The sequence below is a fragment of the Lacerta agilis genome, chromosome 9, assembly GCF_009819535.1.
Source record: "Lacerta agilis isolate rLacAgi1 chromosome 9, rLacAgi1.pri, whole genome shotgun sequence".
NCBI lineage: Eukaryota > Metazoa > Chordata > Lepidosauria > Squamata > Lacertidae > Lacerta > Lacerta agilis.
The window spans coordinates 63909112-63924288 of NC_046320.1; positions in this window are offsets into that span (position 1 = coordinate 63909112).

Below are 15177 nucleotides of genomic sequence, written 5' to 3' on the forward strand. Positions count from 1 at the left end.
ACAGCCTATTCAAAGAGCTCGTGTGATTCTTCCTCTAAGTTCCCTCTGTGTGCGCTTTCTCTCTCTCTCTCTCGGCTGCAAAACAGTCTGAAAGCTCCCTTCTGCTAGTATCTTCTTCTTCTTCTTCTTTGGCAATCCCTCGTAGCCGAGTAAGATGGTCTTCCATGAACACGGTTTTAACAGTGAGTCCGTAAGTGACTGTGCAGGCCAATTCTGGATCCACACGTCCTTCCACAGTGGGAACACATGTTTCTGGGCAGAAGTTGATCATGGTGAGGGTTTGCCAAGCCTCCCTTCCTCTTAGCACGTTTCTCCCTTGTGTCCTGAGTTTGAGTGTCTTCAAAGCCCATGACACCTTTGGTAAAGGCTGTTCTCCAATTGGAGCGCTCGCAGCCCTGTGTTTCCCAGTTGTCGGTGTTTATACTATATATTTTTAGATTTGCCTTGAGAGAGTCTTTGAACCCCTTTTGTTGACCACCAGTATTACGCTTTCCATTTTCAATTTCGGAATACAGTAGCTGCTTTGGAAGACAATAATCGGGCATCCGCACAACATGACCAGTCCAACGAAGTTGATGTTGAAGAATCATTGCTCCACACAGAGTGACAATTCCCAGAGTTCCCTACTTTGGGAACTGTAGCTCTGCAGGAGGAATAGGGATCGCAGAGCTTCTAGACCAGGAATGGCTGGCCTGTGGTCCTCCAACACCCATCAGCCCAAGCAAACATGGCCAATAGTCAGGGGCGATGAGCAGTTGCAGTCCGTAAACATCTGAAGGGTTGCAGTTCTCTGCCGGCATTGGCATCATCCTCAGGAGTGTGGGATGTAAACACAGAGCAGTCAAACACAACATTGCTAGAGTGGACATGAAGGTAACTCAGTCCTCCAGGCATAACTGAGTTAACTTCCTCTGACCAGAAGTAGGTGTGGTCTCACCTGGGAACAAGATCCCTAGACCAGTCACCATTTTCTCCTCGTCTCTTGAAGAAGCAGGATGCTCTCTTGGCTTGCAGCTGAGAGGAGCACAGGTGAAGCCTGTTCCCCTATGGAATCAGCTTCACTACATGTAAATACATTTATCTAAGCCTGTCTGCCTCTCTGAGCCTGTACTGTAACTCAGGAAGTAATGTAAGTAAACTCTTTTATATCTTATAAACAGTACTGTGTTTTAGAAAGGGAATGGAACTCTGCTAAGTTTGGAGCTTGTTAATACAAGCTGGGATGAGATATATAAGTTAATATATCATCATCCACACTCCTAAGCATTCCCACAAGGAGCACCGGGAACAGCCCTCTACCTTGCCCGAAGATGTGATTTGGTTTCCTGAGGGCAACAATTATAGCCTGATCCTGCCAAGAAAGGAGGAAAGGAAACCAGAAGCGCAGCTGTTGCATCTTAAGCCACCAGATTGCAGCACAGAGCAAGACAATGGCAGCCCTAACAACCAAGCCCGTGCTAGGTATCTACCACACCTTTCTTAAAGGCACAAGGACTACTGTCCTGCATCCAATTACCTGGAGGTAAGCCCTATTAAAAGCAAAAGGAGTTACTTCCGAGTAAACACACATACCGTTGCATTTATACCAGGGACTTCTTAATGAAGGGGTGCCCAAACTTTTCTTCAAAGAGGGCCAGATTTGATGATGATGATGATGATGATGATGATGATATTTATTATTTGTACCCCACCCATCTGGCTGGATTTCCCCAGCCACTCTGGGCGGCTTCCAACAAAAATCAAATACATTAAAATATCACACATTAAAAGCTTCCCTAAACAGGGCTGCCTTCAGATGTCCTCTAAATGCCTGGTAGTTGTCTATCTTGTCTAAACAGGCAGCCCTGTTTAGGAAAGCTTTTAATGTGTGACATCTGAAGGGAGGGAGTTCCACAGGGCGGGCGCCACTACCGAGAAGGCCCTCTGCCTGGTTCCCTGTAGCTTTGCTTCTCGCAGTGAGGGAACCGCCAGAAGGCCCTCGGCGCTGGATCTCAGTGTCTGGGCTGAATGATGGGGGTGGAGACGCTCCTTCATGATGAAGGGCCGACCAGAGTTGTTGACCTTTTTTAGGATTGAAGTTGTTGAGCTTCTTTTAGGGGCCAGATTAAATAGACAGGCGGGCCGAATTAGGCCCCCGAAATGGACTTTGGACATGCCTGTCTTAATGAGTACCTTTGCAGCAGAAGACATTTAAAGGTCTCTGCAAAGAATTCAGTTTGCATTGCCATTGGGGGGCGAGTGTGGGGTTCTTTGACATCTACACAAACTCATGTGTATCCGAAGAAGTGTGCATGTACACGGAAGCTCATACCAAGAACAAACTTAGTTGGTCTCTAAGGTGCTACTGGAAGGATTTTTTTTTCATTGTGTAGCAGTTTTTTTGTTTAACCTCTAGAGAGTACCTGATCTCAGAGGGAACCACCACAGGAAAGATCCAGTTGCTAGAAGGAAAGGAAGGGAGAACTACAGTGATCCCAAGGACTAGGAAATGACACAGAAGTGTATTAAAGGGGAGGGGAGAACAACACTTCTTTAGGGACCCCAATGATTCCTCTTGTCTGATGTCTAAACAACTCACTTGTCAGTCACTGCTCTGACTTGACTCAGTGGCTACAAACAAGGAAAGGCAGGAGCAGCTAGGCTTGTTTGAAGGAAGTGTTACTACTCACATTTTTCATTCTGGTTTTTTTTTTTAATGTTTGGAACATTATCTATCTATCTATCTATCTATCTATCTATCTATGGAGGGAATGGTCCCCAAAAAGTGGGGTGCAACAGCAGAACAAACCTTCAGACAAAAGACAATAGTTTAAAAGAAAGTTATGCTCTTGATCTCACACAATCATTCAGACAGGGGAACTTGCTTTCTTACTGGTCTGGTTTGAATGCATGCATTCTGAAATTGGAAAAAAAAAGTCCCTAAGATGGTTATTGGCAGAGTTAGGGGTCCAATCGGTAAACTGAACCAGCGTTTTCCCCCTCCATTTCCCTTTCTCCTACCCTAATTATTCTCGCAAACAGGGCATTTTGGCATCTTCAATAGAAAAGAGCTCACCCCCTTCCTCTTTGTCGTGATAACGGCTTTCTTGGGGATGCCCCTCTTCAAAAGTTTGCTGCCTCTAAAGAATGTGACCATGTTTGTGAGAGGGGGATTTACAACCACCATGGAAAGAAATCAGCAGAAAAAATGTCTTATCGGCGGTTCAAGTGGGGAACAGAAGGTACAGAAAAGTCAGAATCTGTGTTGGAAGCTGGATATATTGTCTCTGATGAATTCAGAAAAATCCTGTGCTTAATAGCCTTTTAGGGTAGACCTGATAATGGCTGCCGCTGGCTGGCAGCCTGAATACCAATGACCGTGATACTTACATACTGTACCTTTAAAGCACACTCTCCCCTCCCAAGAATCCTGGGAACTGTAGTTTAAGCCTCACCAGGGCCGTCTCGTCATAGGGGCTGGGTGGCGCGGTGCGCCAGGGCGCCGGGCCCCCAGGGGCGCCCCCGCAAGCCCGCCGGCATACCGGGCGCCCCCTCCCCAACCCATCCCCACGGTGCTTGCGCTGCCCACGCTCTCCCCCGGATGCCCCGCCATGCCGCAAGCCTCCCCCCCTGCCGGAGGAGTGCCCTCCAGCCCTGCCGGCAGCGCCGCCCTCGCCCGTTTCCTCCATGCCGCAGCGGGGCTGGAGCCTCCCCCATGCCGGAGGAGTGCCCTCCAGCTGCTGCCTGCTCGGAGGGAAACATGGGTGGATCCCGGCCAAGGCGAGGCGGCCCTGCTAAGCTTTCAGCTGCCCATGCAGCCGGCCAGGGAGGTCAGCCCGTTTTCCCTGTCTGTCACCATTGATGCCAACTTAGCCACGGATGTGTGTGGGATCTTGCCTGCTGTGCCTTACGAGAAGGCTGTTTACCAATGGGGAAAAGGGGGGGGAGCTGCACCTGGCGAGCTGCTGCCTGCTTTGCAGCGGATGAAGATGCAGGAGCTCAGTGCAGGGTCCATGAGTGAAAATGGAAGTCCCAAGCTGACAGGGGGGGGCGCCAGAGGGATCTTTGAACCACGGCGCCGGATAGGCGTAAGACAGCCCTGACCCTCACAGAACTACAGTTCACAGCAGCCTTAACAACCTGCCGGGATACTTTGGGAGAAATAACGTGCTTTACAATGTATGGAGTGCACACATCCATCCATGTTCAGAAGCAGAGTCTGTTCTGCTGTCAAACTGCTCATACAATCAGAAAGATCTTCCTGGTGCTGAGTCGGAATCTCTTTTCAGGTCCTACCCTCCAGAAATGGAGTTCAACAACACCTGGACGACCACAGGCTCCCTGTATTACAGTATGCTTGTGAAAACCCAGGACAACCTGCCCTTTTTATGGCACCATGTCATCTGTCAACAACAGCAGAAGACAGGCTCTTCACTTTTCGCATATGCGTTTGCTCTGCAACTGTCTCCTCACAATTAGGTAGCGTGAAAGACCCAACTCTACAATTCTATGTGTCTATGTTCTTATGAAGGGGCGTGGGTGGCGCTGTGGGTTAAACCACTGAGCCTAGGGCTTGCCGATCAGAAGGTCAGCGGTTCGAATCCCTGCGACGGGGTGAGCTCCCGTTGCTCGGTCCCTGCTCCTGCCAACCTAGCAGTTCGAAAGCACGTCAAAATGCAAGTAGATAAATAGGTACCGCTCCGGCGGGAAGGTAAACGGCGTTTCCGTGCACTGCTCTGATTCGCCAGAAGCGGGTTAGTCATGCTGGCCACATGACCCGGAAGCTGTACGCCAGCTCCCTCGGCCAAAAAAGCAAGATGAGTGCCACAACCCCAGATTAGTCCAGGACTGGACCTAATTGCCAGGGGTCCCTTTACCTTTACCTTTATGTTCTTATGAGAGCACTCAATACACCTGTCTATTAAGGCCCTCACTTCCTCCCTAATCCAGCTGCCTTGCCTGCCTCAGTTTTGGTCCTGAATATGTCTTTGGTGGTGATCATTCACTGGAATAATACTCTTTCCTCCCCTAAGTATCTTCTCCTGCAGCTGAGGTAGAGGGTTCCTCTGACCAAAAAGCGCCAATAGGCTCGCAGTCTCGGTCACTGTGCTGTTGATTCACTCAACTGCTGTTCTGCTGAGCTGTCAGATCCTTTGGAAGGTAGAGGGAGTCATGAAGCAGATCTGGGTCCTCTGAGGACACTGCTGCGACCATAGGTTTGGCCGAGAGGGCAGGCCCGCTCCCAGCTGTAGAAGCACATGCACAGCACGTTTACAGAGGACACCAGCTAGGGGTTTCACGCCTCCTGCTGCAACTGAGCACTGGTCAGAAGTCTTGGCTAATCACGTTGTGCAAGGCCTCGTGTGGAAGGAGCATGGAGGAGGCTGCGGCGTGAGAAGGAACAAGGAAAGTTGCAGGGGGGGGGAACTTCAGGAGTGGAGAAGTGAAAATGGCCGGGAGGCAAAGCAACCGCTGACATTGAAGAAGAAGAAGAAGAAGAAGAAGAAGAAGAAGAAGAAGAAGAAGAAGAAGAAGAAGAAGAGTTTGGATTTGATATCCCGCTTTTCACTACCCGAAGGAGTTTCAAAGCGGCTAACATTCTCCTTTCCCTTCCTCCCCCCACAACAAACACTCTGTGAGGTGAGTGGGGCTGAGAGACTTCAGAGAAGTGTGACTAGCCTAAGGTCACCCAGCAGCTGCATGTGGAGGAGCGGAGACGCGAACCCGGTTCCCCAGATAACGAGTCTACCGCTCTTAACCACTACACCACACTGGCATTGGAGGGAATGGAAAAGAAGGAGGGAAAGACGGAGGTCATGCAGAAGATTGAGAATCTGAAGGGGATTCATGCATAAAGGAAAAGCAAGGGACTGAGGAAATCTTGGAGATGGGGAAGAGAGAGGAACTTGATTCAGTTCATATTTAAAGGTGCAACAGACATATTTTGTGCTTTTTGGGGGAAAGGTGCAAATTGGGATACAGACATCCTTGGAATTCCACACTTCTCCAAATTTTTGCAATGCAAAATTCTCCAATGTGTACAGTGTGCCATATTAACACAGACATCAGTTTTAAAAATACTGCTGGGTGCCCAGAAATGCTGGTGAACTTTCATGAAGCCTTCTAATAGAAAGATCATAGAGGGTTCCAGGGGGTGTGTTCCTTTGGAGAACTGAGAAGCAGCAGAGACTGTCGTAGCTTTAAGAAATCGGGTTTTTTCACCTTCAGTCTGCATGGAATGAGTCCAGATCTTACAGTGTGGTCAGGACCGGTGCTAGGGCTTCTTGCACCCTAGGCGAACCACCTTCTGGCGCCCCCCGCCTGCCCCCCGCCAAAGCCTGCTTTAGCGGGAGGTGGGGGGGTGGAGAGGCAAGCAGCAGTTTCTCTGCTGCAGCAGAGAAGCTGCTGCTAGCCCGCCCCGCCCCGCCCCCCTGCCCAAGCCTGGCCAGCGCCCCCTCCATTTTGGCGCCCTAGGCAATTGCCTAGTTCGCCTAAATGGCCACGCAGGCCCTGAGCGTGGTCATTTCAAGAGGGGCTTGTCCCCCACAGAATTTGCAACCCTCAAGTCCAAGGCCTCTCTCCCAGCCAGCCTTCAGCCAGCCTGCCCAAGATGGATCCCAGTCTTCCTTCTTCTTCCCAGAACACCCTGCTAAAAACTCTCTTTTCCTGTCACCTCACACCCCGTTACCGTGGCAGCCTTCCAAAGCCTAGTCTCTGTTCACACCTCAGAGCAAGCGGAGAGGACAGTTCTCTTGCGCTGCCAATGGCCCTCAATGGTTTCTTAATATCCCTAGCTTGGCTGCCAGGTCATTTTGCATAGGCTGGCTCAAGAATTCCTCTGCAGCTTGTATTTCTCCCTTCACAAACAAGTCCTACCATTTATTAATTTCTAGGGTTTAGAGGGCCCCCCCCCAAAAAAAAACCCTATAACAATACATGCAAAATGCATTACATTGGGAGAGCTTGCTTTGCAAACATGTGTGTTAGGCAAAATATCAGGCACTAATGTCTGCATTTGGAGAAGCGTACCCAGAAATGCTGATGAACTTTCGTGAAGCCTTCTAAAGAAAGATTTGCAGTCTGATGTGGAAATATGGGGAAGAACAGAAGATTTGTAAACACCGAGAAACTGAGACGGACAAATTCACCCATCCCTAGGTGAAGTTAAGGGCTTTGGATTGAGGAAGGAAAGGGACAGGTGATTCTGGCTTTGCTGAGGGCATCAACATCTTGGTTGCCCTCCTCTGCACACACTCCAGCTTCTCCACGACTGCTTTTACTTCCCATTTTGCTTATGAATAAAGAATCCTAATACGAATGAGCGCATGATGAACGTTCTACTTTCCTGAATATTGTCTGAAGATGCCGAATAAATGTGAGCAAAACCATTTTGCTGAATTGGATGTTTTGCAATAGTAATTCTGCTAGCACCACCCTGTTGCACAAGTAGCTTCCGCTACAGCACCTTGGTTTAGGATCCCCCTGCTGTGCTATCTTGAGAAACAGCCCTCTGCTATTGCCAAAGCCCTTGTGCCAGCAGAGAGAGAATATTGCATATGCACAACCCAAAGCATTTATTTTTGATAGGTTTGCCCAAGTACAGTCGTCTGCTGGGAATTTTTAGGGTGTCCTGTGATTCCTCTATTTTAATCTTAGGCAGCGTTTCTGAAATGCGTGGGGAAGCTTCCTCACTACCGAAGGCTCTCTGCCAGCTTTCATGCATTTGCATTAGTGCAGACTTCCTTAATCTCGGCCCTCCAGGTGTTTTGAGACTACAATTCCCATCATCCCTGACCACTGGTCCTGCTAGCTAGGGATCATGGGAGTTGTAGCCAAAAACATCTGGAGGGCCGAGTTTGAGGAAGCCTGCATTAATGGATTTGAGTAGTAGTAGAGATTTCACTTTCTTGGGTTCCATGATCACTGCAGATGGTGACAGCAGTCACGGAATTAGAAGACGCCTGCTTCTTGGGAGAAAAGCAATGACAAACCTAGACAGCATCTTAAAGAGCAAAGACATCACCTTGCCGACAAAGGTCCGTATAGTTAAAGCTATGGTTTTCCCAGTAGTAATGTACGGAAGTGAGAGCCGGACCATCAAGAAGGCTGATCGCCGAAGAATTGATGCTTTTGAATTATGGTGCTGGAGGAGACTCTTGAGAGTCCCATGGACTGCAAGAAGATCAAACCTATCCATTCTTAAAGAAATCAGCCCTGAGTGCTCACTAGAAGGAATGATCCTGAAGTTGAGGCTCCAATACTTTGGCCACCTCATGAGAAGAAAAGACTCCCTAGAAAAGACCCTGATGTTGGGAAAGATGGAGGGCACAAGGAGAAGGGGACGACAGAGGATGAGATGGTTGGACAGTGTTCTCGAAGCTACTAACATGAGTTTGGCCAGGCGTGCCTGGCGTGCTCTGGTCCATGGGGTCACGAAGAGTTGGACACGACTGAACGACTGAACAACAACAACAACAGTACTTTATTACGGTCGACGACCAGCACACACACACACACACAAAAAAGACACATACAGAATCAATAATAAATGCAATTTAAAATTGATCTGAGATTTGATCTAAAAGGGGTTGGCTGTCTTAAAATTAAAGTACATTAAGATTAATAATTATTGCTTTAAAAGAATAAATTTAGAAATTAATTAAAAAATCAACAATTCAGATTATTATAATACTTAAATCAAAAGAAGGATCAGGAGCCACCTAATTGTGCGGACCGAAGCTTAATAGTGACAGCACAGAACTTTGCCACCGCAGCCGTAACCTTAGGGTTGGCATCTGAGAGGAGCCAATGAGTATAGTGTTCTTCGGGACATCCAGGAGACTCACATAATAGTGGAGAATTAAGTTCATTCCGTAAAGCCCTATAAAAGCAGCAACGGAGAAGTACGTGGTCTGTAGTCTCTTCTACTCTGGAGTCGCATGGACAGAGTCTGTCGCCCAAAGGAACCCCCCTATACCTCCCATCCAATACGGCAGATGGCAGGACATGATTTCGGGCCAGTGGGAACGCCCTTCTGTGGGATGGGACCTCGAGCTGAGTAAAATACCTAGCTGGGAGTTGTAAGGATTTGAGGTTTTGGTGGCGTACAGCAGTGTTTTTCAACCACTGTTCCGCGGCACACTAGTGTGCCGCGAGATGTTGCCTGGTGTGCCGTGGGAAAAATTGAAAAATTCAAGAGAATTACTTTATATATAGTCAATATAGGCACAGAGTTAATTTTTTTTAACATTTTCTAATGGTGGTGTGCCTCGTGATTTTTTTCATGAAACAAGTGTGCCTTTGCCCAAAAAAGGTTGAAAAACACTGGCGTACAGGGCAGTTCAGATTTGGAATTATGTACCATAATTTTCTGTCTATAAGACGCCCCCATGTATAAGAAACTCCCCATTTTGGGGGACTCAGATTTAAGAAAATGGGGGGGGGGGGAGATGGCCCCGTGTATAAGACGCCCCCTAATTTTTGACCTTATTTTTTTAGCCTTATGCACAGAAAAATACGGCAAATATTCTCAGCACTTTTCCTTCTTATGGATACGGCAGCTGTTTTAAATTAGCAACACCCCTGATATACGGTGATGTGGCTTTCCATATTGGGCTAAGAGGCATGGTTTAGCTTGGCATATGTATATGTAAGAACTTGAGAATGTCTTTAAAACACCACTGATAACAACCACTGGTGATTAATAATAATAATAATGATAATAATAATAATAATAATAACAATAATAATAATTTATACCCCGCCCACCTAGCTGGGTTTCCCCAGCCACTCCTACGCAAGTCTATTCTTTATGCCTTAAGGTATTTGATTTTACATTTTTGTGGTTATATTTGGTTTATTTATTTAGTTGCACAGTGTTGGAGGGGGCTTCCCCACCCCCAATATATTTTATTTCCCAGCTTGCTAGGAGCGGAAATGAACACACCCAGAATCAGAGCCTCATCTGCCTGGCCCAACCTTCAGATCCCCTACACATCCACCTGTATTTATAATTGTTTAATTCATACTGGAATAGAAAGTAAAGCTTTGAATCAAACTGATGGGCCTGGGCAATGTTTTATTCCAAAAGGAGTCAGGTTTTTATGCGTCCAGTTGCTTCAAGCTGTGCAGTATCTGCAATACTCTCTTGGTCTGAAAAACCACCGTATCTACTGTTGTTTCATTCATATACTTCATTAATGACAGAGCTCTGCACAGTCAGCAGTTCAAAGAGCTTCTTTAAAAACCTTGAAGCAGCATCTGGAGATTTCGTTTGCTGCTACGAAGTGTGCTGACTAAGTAGGGAAGATACATTGAAGAAGTGCTTCTATGCATGAAGGGAGGAGGTTAAACTGTTCCTGGAGACCAAAGGGAAGGCTGTACCTAATCTGAGTGTTCCCCAGTGGCTCAACGACCGTACTTCCCTTGTTGGTGGGGCTGTGGTCTAAACCACTGAGCCTCTTGGGCTTGCAGATCAGAACATCAGTAGTTCAAATCCCCGCAACGGAGTGAGCTCCCGTTGCTCTGTCCCAGCTCCTGCCAACCTAGCAGTTCGAAAGCACGCCAGTGCAAGTAGATAAATAGGTACCACTGCAGGGGAAAGTAAACAGCGTTTCCATGCGCTCTGGTTTCCGTCATGGTGTTCCGTTGCGCCAGAAGCGGTTTAGTCCTGCTGGCCACAAGACCCGGAAAGCTGTCTGTGGACAAACGCCGGCTCCCTCGGCCTGAAAGCGAGATGAGCGCCGCAACCCCATAGTCGCCTTGGACTGGACTTAACCGTCCAGGGGTCCTTTACCTTTTACCTTACTTTCCTTGTTGATACCACTGGTCATCTTTCAGATCTCAATGTGAAGCTGCAAAGGGGAACAGGAATCACATGCACTTTGAACTCTGCAATATATACTGTATGAATGCTTATGGGGTGGTTAAAGTTTTTCCAGACGTACTTTCACTTGCTGAGCAGGAAAAACAAGCAAACCGTTTGCAATATGCATTAAGGGTCCAAACTTACCGGAGATGTTTAGTGCATGCTTTAAACGCCTTACAAATGCAGAATCAGCAATTCTTTTTGAGAAGCTCTTCAGTTTCAAAGTAGAAGCTGTATCACCTGATATTCAATAAGAGCTGCTAAAATCACAGAGTCATACAGTGGTACCTTGGTTCTCAAATACCTTGGTTCCCAAATGCCAAAAACCTGGAAGTAAGTGTTCCAGTTTTCTTTATGCTTTTCGGAAGCCAAACATCCAATGGGGCTATTGGCTGTTGTTTCCAGGGCACCTGCACCAATCCGAAGCTGCGCCTTGGTTTTCGAACATTACGGAAGTCAAACGGACTTCCGGAACAGATTAAGTTTATGGATTAAGCAGATGACACCAAATTGGGAGGGGTGGCTAATACCCCAGAGGACAGGATCACACTTCAAAATGACCTTAACAGATTAGACAACTGGGCCAAAGCAAACAAGATGAATTGTAACAGGGATAAATGTAAAGTACTACACTTGGGCAAAAAAAATGAAAGGCACAAATACAGGATGGGTGACACCAGGCTTGAGAGCAGTACATGGGAAAAGGATCTAGGAGTCTTGGTAGACCATAAACTTGACATGAGTCAACAGTGTGATGCAGCAGCTAAAAAAAGCCAATGGAATTCTGGGCTGCATCAATAGGAGTATAGCATCTAGATCAAGGGAAGTAATAGTACCACTGTATTCCGCTCTGGTCAGACCTCACCTGGAATACTGTGTCCAGTTCTGGGCACCACAGTTCAAGGAGGATACTGACAAGCTGGAACGTGTCCAGAAGAGGGCAACCAAAATGGTCAAAGGCCTGGAAACGATGCCTTATGAGGAACGGCTTAGGGAGCTGGGTATGTTTAGCCTGGAGAAGAGAAGGTTAAGGGGTGATATGATAGCCATGTTCAAATATATAAAAGGATGTCATCTAGAGGAGGGAGAAAGGTTGTTTTCTGCTGCTCCAGAGAAGCGGACACAGGGCAATGGATTCAAACTACAAGAAAGAAGATTCCACCTAAACATTAGGAAGAACTTCCTGACAGTAAGAGCTGTTTGACAGTGGAATTTGCTGCCAAGGAGTGTGATGGAGTCTCCTTTTTTGGAGGTCTTTTAGCGGAGGCTTGATAGCCATCTGTCAGGAATGCTTTGATGGTGTTTCCTGCTTGGCAGGGGGTTGGACTGGATGGCCCTTGTGGTCTCTTCCAACTCTATGATTCTAAGTTTATTTTGTGTTTTTGTTTTTGAAGCTTTTTCGGTTAATCTGTTTTTGTGGCTGTGTGGAACCCAGTTCAGCTACTGATTGATTGATTGATGGTGTCACTGTGGAATTGGATAAAAGCCCCCCATCCAAACAATGACTATCATCAGTGCAGGTAAGGAAAAAATTAAATTTTATTTTTTATCATGTACAACACTGTCTTATTTATATTATAGTACAGTACATTGATTGTTGCTTTCATTTTATGGATCAATCAATGCTCTTGTTAGATAGTAAAATCCATGTTAAATCGCTGTTTTAGGGGTTGTTTTTTAAAAGTCTGTAGTGCATTAGTCCATTTTGCATTACTGTCTATAGGAAAGCACTCCTTGGTTTTGGAGTGCTTTGGTTTTGGAACAGACTTCCGGGACGGATTAAGTTTGAGAACCTAGGTATCACTGTACTGGCCAAAAATAAGGTGGTGTTTTAATATGGCTTGGGCCTTTTAAGTATGGAACCAAGTTCATTCTACTCTCATATAATTTGTGCACACGTTGTCACTGAAATTGCTTGACATTAAACGGCTTAAAAAACAAGATAGCCTGAGCGTGCCATTTTTTCCAGCTGCTTTCCAAAGGCACACATTTTTCCCAACTCCACATTTTTATGTCCAGCTACACACTAAACAACAATAACAGACCTGGAGCACTCTCCCCTGGGAAATTTGGCCAAAGCAGGCAGCACTTCTCCCACAGAGCAAGGAAGCTCCTAGCCAAAGACAGTAGCCATCCTTTCCTGCTCCCACATCAACCACAGCCCGACACTGACACCCAATGGCGAAAGAAAGGAACTGTGCCTCGAAACTTCTGTTAGATTTCTGTTTTGGTCAAGGGGTAGATTAAGCATAGCAGCCAATTACAGGTAGGTAGCCGTGTTGGTCTGCCATAGTCAAAACAAAATAAAAAATAAAAAATTCCTTCCAGTAGCACCTTAGAGATCAATTAAGTTTGTTCTTGGTATGAGCTTTCGTGTATCTGAAGAAGTGTGCATGTACACGAAAGCTCATACCAAGAACAAACTTAGTTGGTCTCTAAGGTGCTACTGGGAGGAATTTTTTATTTTTTATTTTGTTTTGACCATAGCAGCCAAAACACTTTTATAAAATTGGTAAAAGCAGGGGGTTCAGCATTGCCACATATTAGAACTAAACACAATACTACATCACATGATAAATTGGTTTATCCATGGAAAACTTCAATAATGCAACCAGGCAACAGTGCCTGGCTTGTGGAGGGTTTGTTTATCAGCTTAATAGCTCTTAGTTTATCTTCTGTTTTGTTAATGCTGCTAATGTTGTTTTATAGATTAGAAATGCTGTATCGAATTGTTAATCGGATAATGTGACATATGCTTAAGCTTCTTCTTGTTGCTTCATTAACAGTGTTTAATAGATTGCAATTGTTTCAATGACAATTTGTTAGTTATTGTATATGGTTTAGGTTGTATTTGTGATGTTCTGTTATGTGCTACTGTTTTACTGTTCTTTGTTGTTTGCAAGCCGCTTGGGGATTCATTTCAATGAAAAATGGCATAGAAATATAATAAATCAAAATTAAATCAAATTGCAAATGTCTGGCAGTGTTTTCCTGTACAGTACGGGACATAAAGAAGGCTGATCACCAAAGAATTGGTGCTTTTTAATTATGGTGCTGGAGGAGACTCTTCAGAGTCCCATGGACTGCAAGAAGATCAAACCTATCCATTCTTTTTCTTTTTTTAAAAGTATTTTTAATTAAAGATTTTCTTGATTTACAAAGGTGTGTGCAATGTCTCTCTCGTATTTTTCCCATGTAACATTTTTACAAATCAGTTTTGGTTGTTGAGACATTAGGAAGAAAAGGGGGAAAGAGGTGGGTGGGATGGGGAAATGGGTGGGGTGGGGTGAAGATGTTTCTATTTTACTTAATATACAGGTGAAACTCGAAAAATTAGAATATCATGGAAAAGTCCATTTATGTAAGCAATTGTTTTCATTGGCTACTGGACATATATGACATAGACTCTTGACATGCAAAGTGAGATATGTCAAGCCTTTGTTATAATTGTGATGATTATGGCGTACAGCTGATGAAAACCCCAAAGTTGAGATTGTGAATTTGGGGCTCTCATCAGCTGTACGCCATAATCATCACAATTGTAACAAATAAAGGCTTGACATGTCTCGCTTTGCATGTCATGAGTCTATCTCATATATTAGTTTCACCTTTTAAGTTGAAAGAAATGAACCTTTCCACGTTATTCTAATTTTTCGAGTTTCACCTGTATGTAGGAGGAAATCAGGCCTGTGGGCTCACTGGAAGGGCAGATCCTGAAGCTGAGGCTCCAATACTTTGGCCACCTCATGAGAAGAGAAGACTCCCTGGAAAAGACCCTGATGTTGGGAAAGATGAAGGGCACAAGGAGAAGGGGACGACAGAGGATGAGATGGTTGGACAGTGTTCTCGAAGCTACCAACATAAGTCTGACCAAACTGCGGGAGGCAGTGGAAGACAAGAGTGCCTGGCGTGCTCTGGTCCATGGGGTCACTAAGAGTCGGACACGACTAAACGACTACAAAGGGACAGGAGGGGCAGGTCCCCAACCTGGCACAAAGGGAAGGTCCCAGGGTGGGTTACAGCATTAAAACAGAATATTAGAAAATATGCAAAGCAATTTACAATCATAAAAATAAGATTGGTCCTAAATACATATGTGTTCATTCATAATTTTCTTGGTATGCTGCTTTTCAACATGCAAAAAAATGCTAAAAGGGGCTTACAAACAAACAAACAAACAAACAGGAATCAATTTCAAAATCAACCATCACAAAAACAGCTTCAGCTCAGGGGCTCATAAAGATTTGCTTTCCAGAGCAATTATCTTATTGCAGCAACGGCTGCTACTGTGGGGATGCAGGAAACTCAACAACTTCTACAGAAGAGAGAGA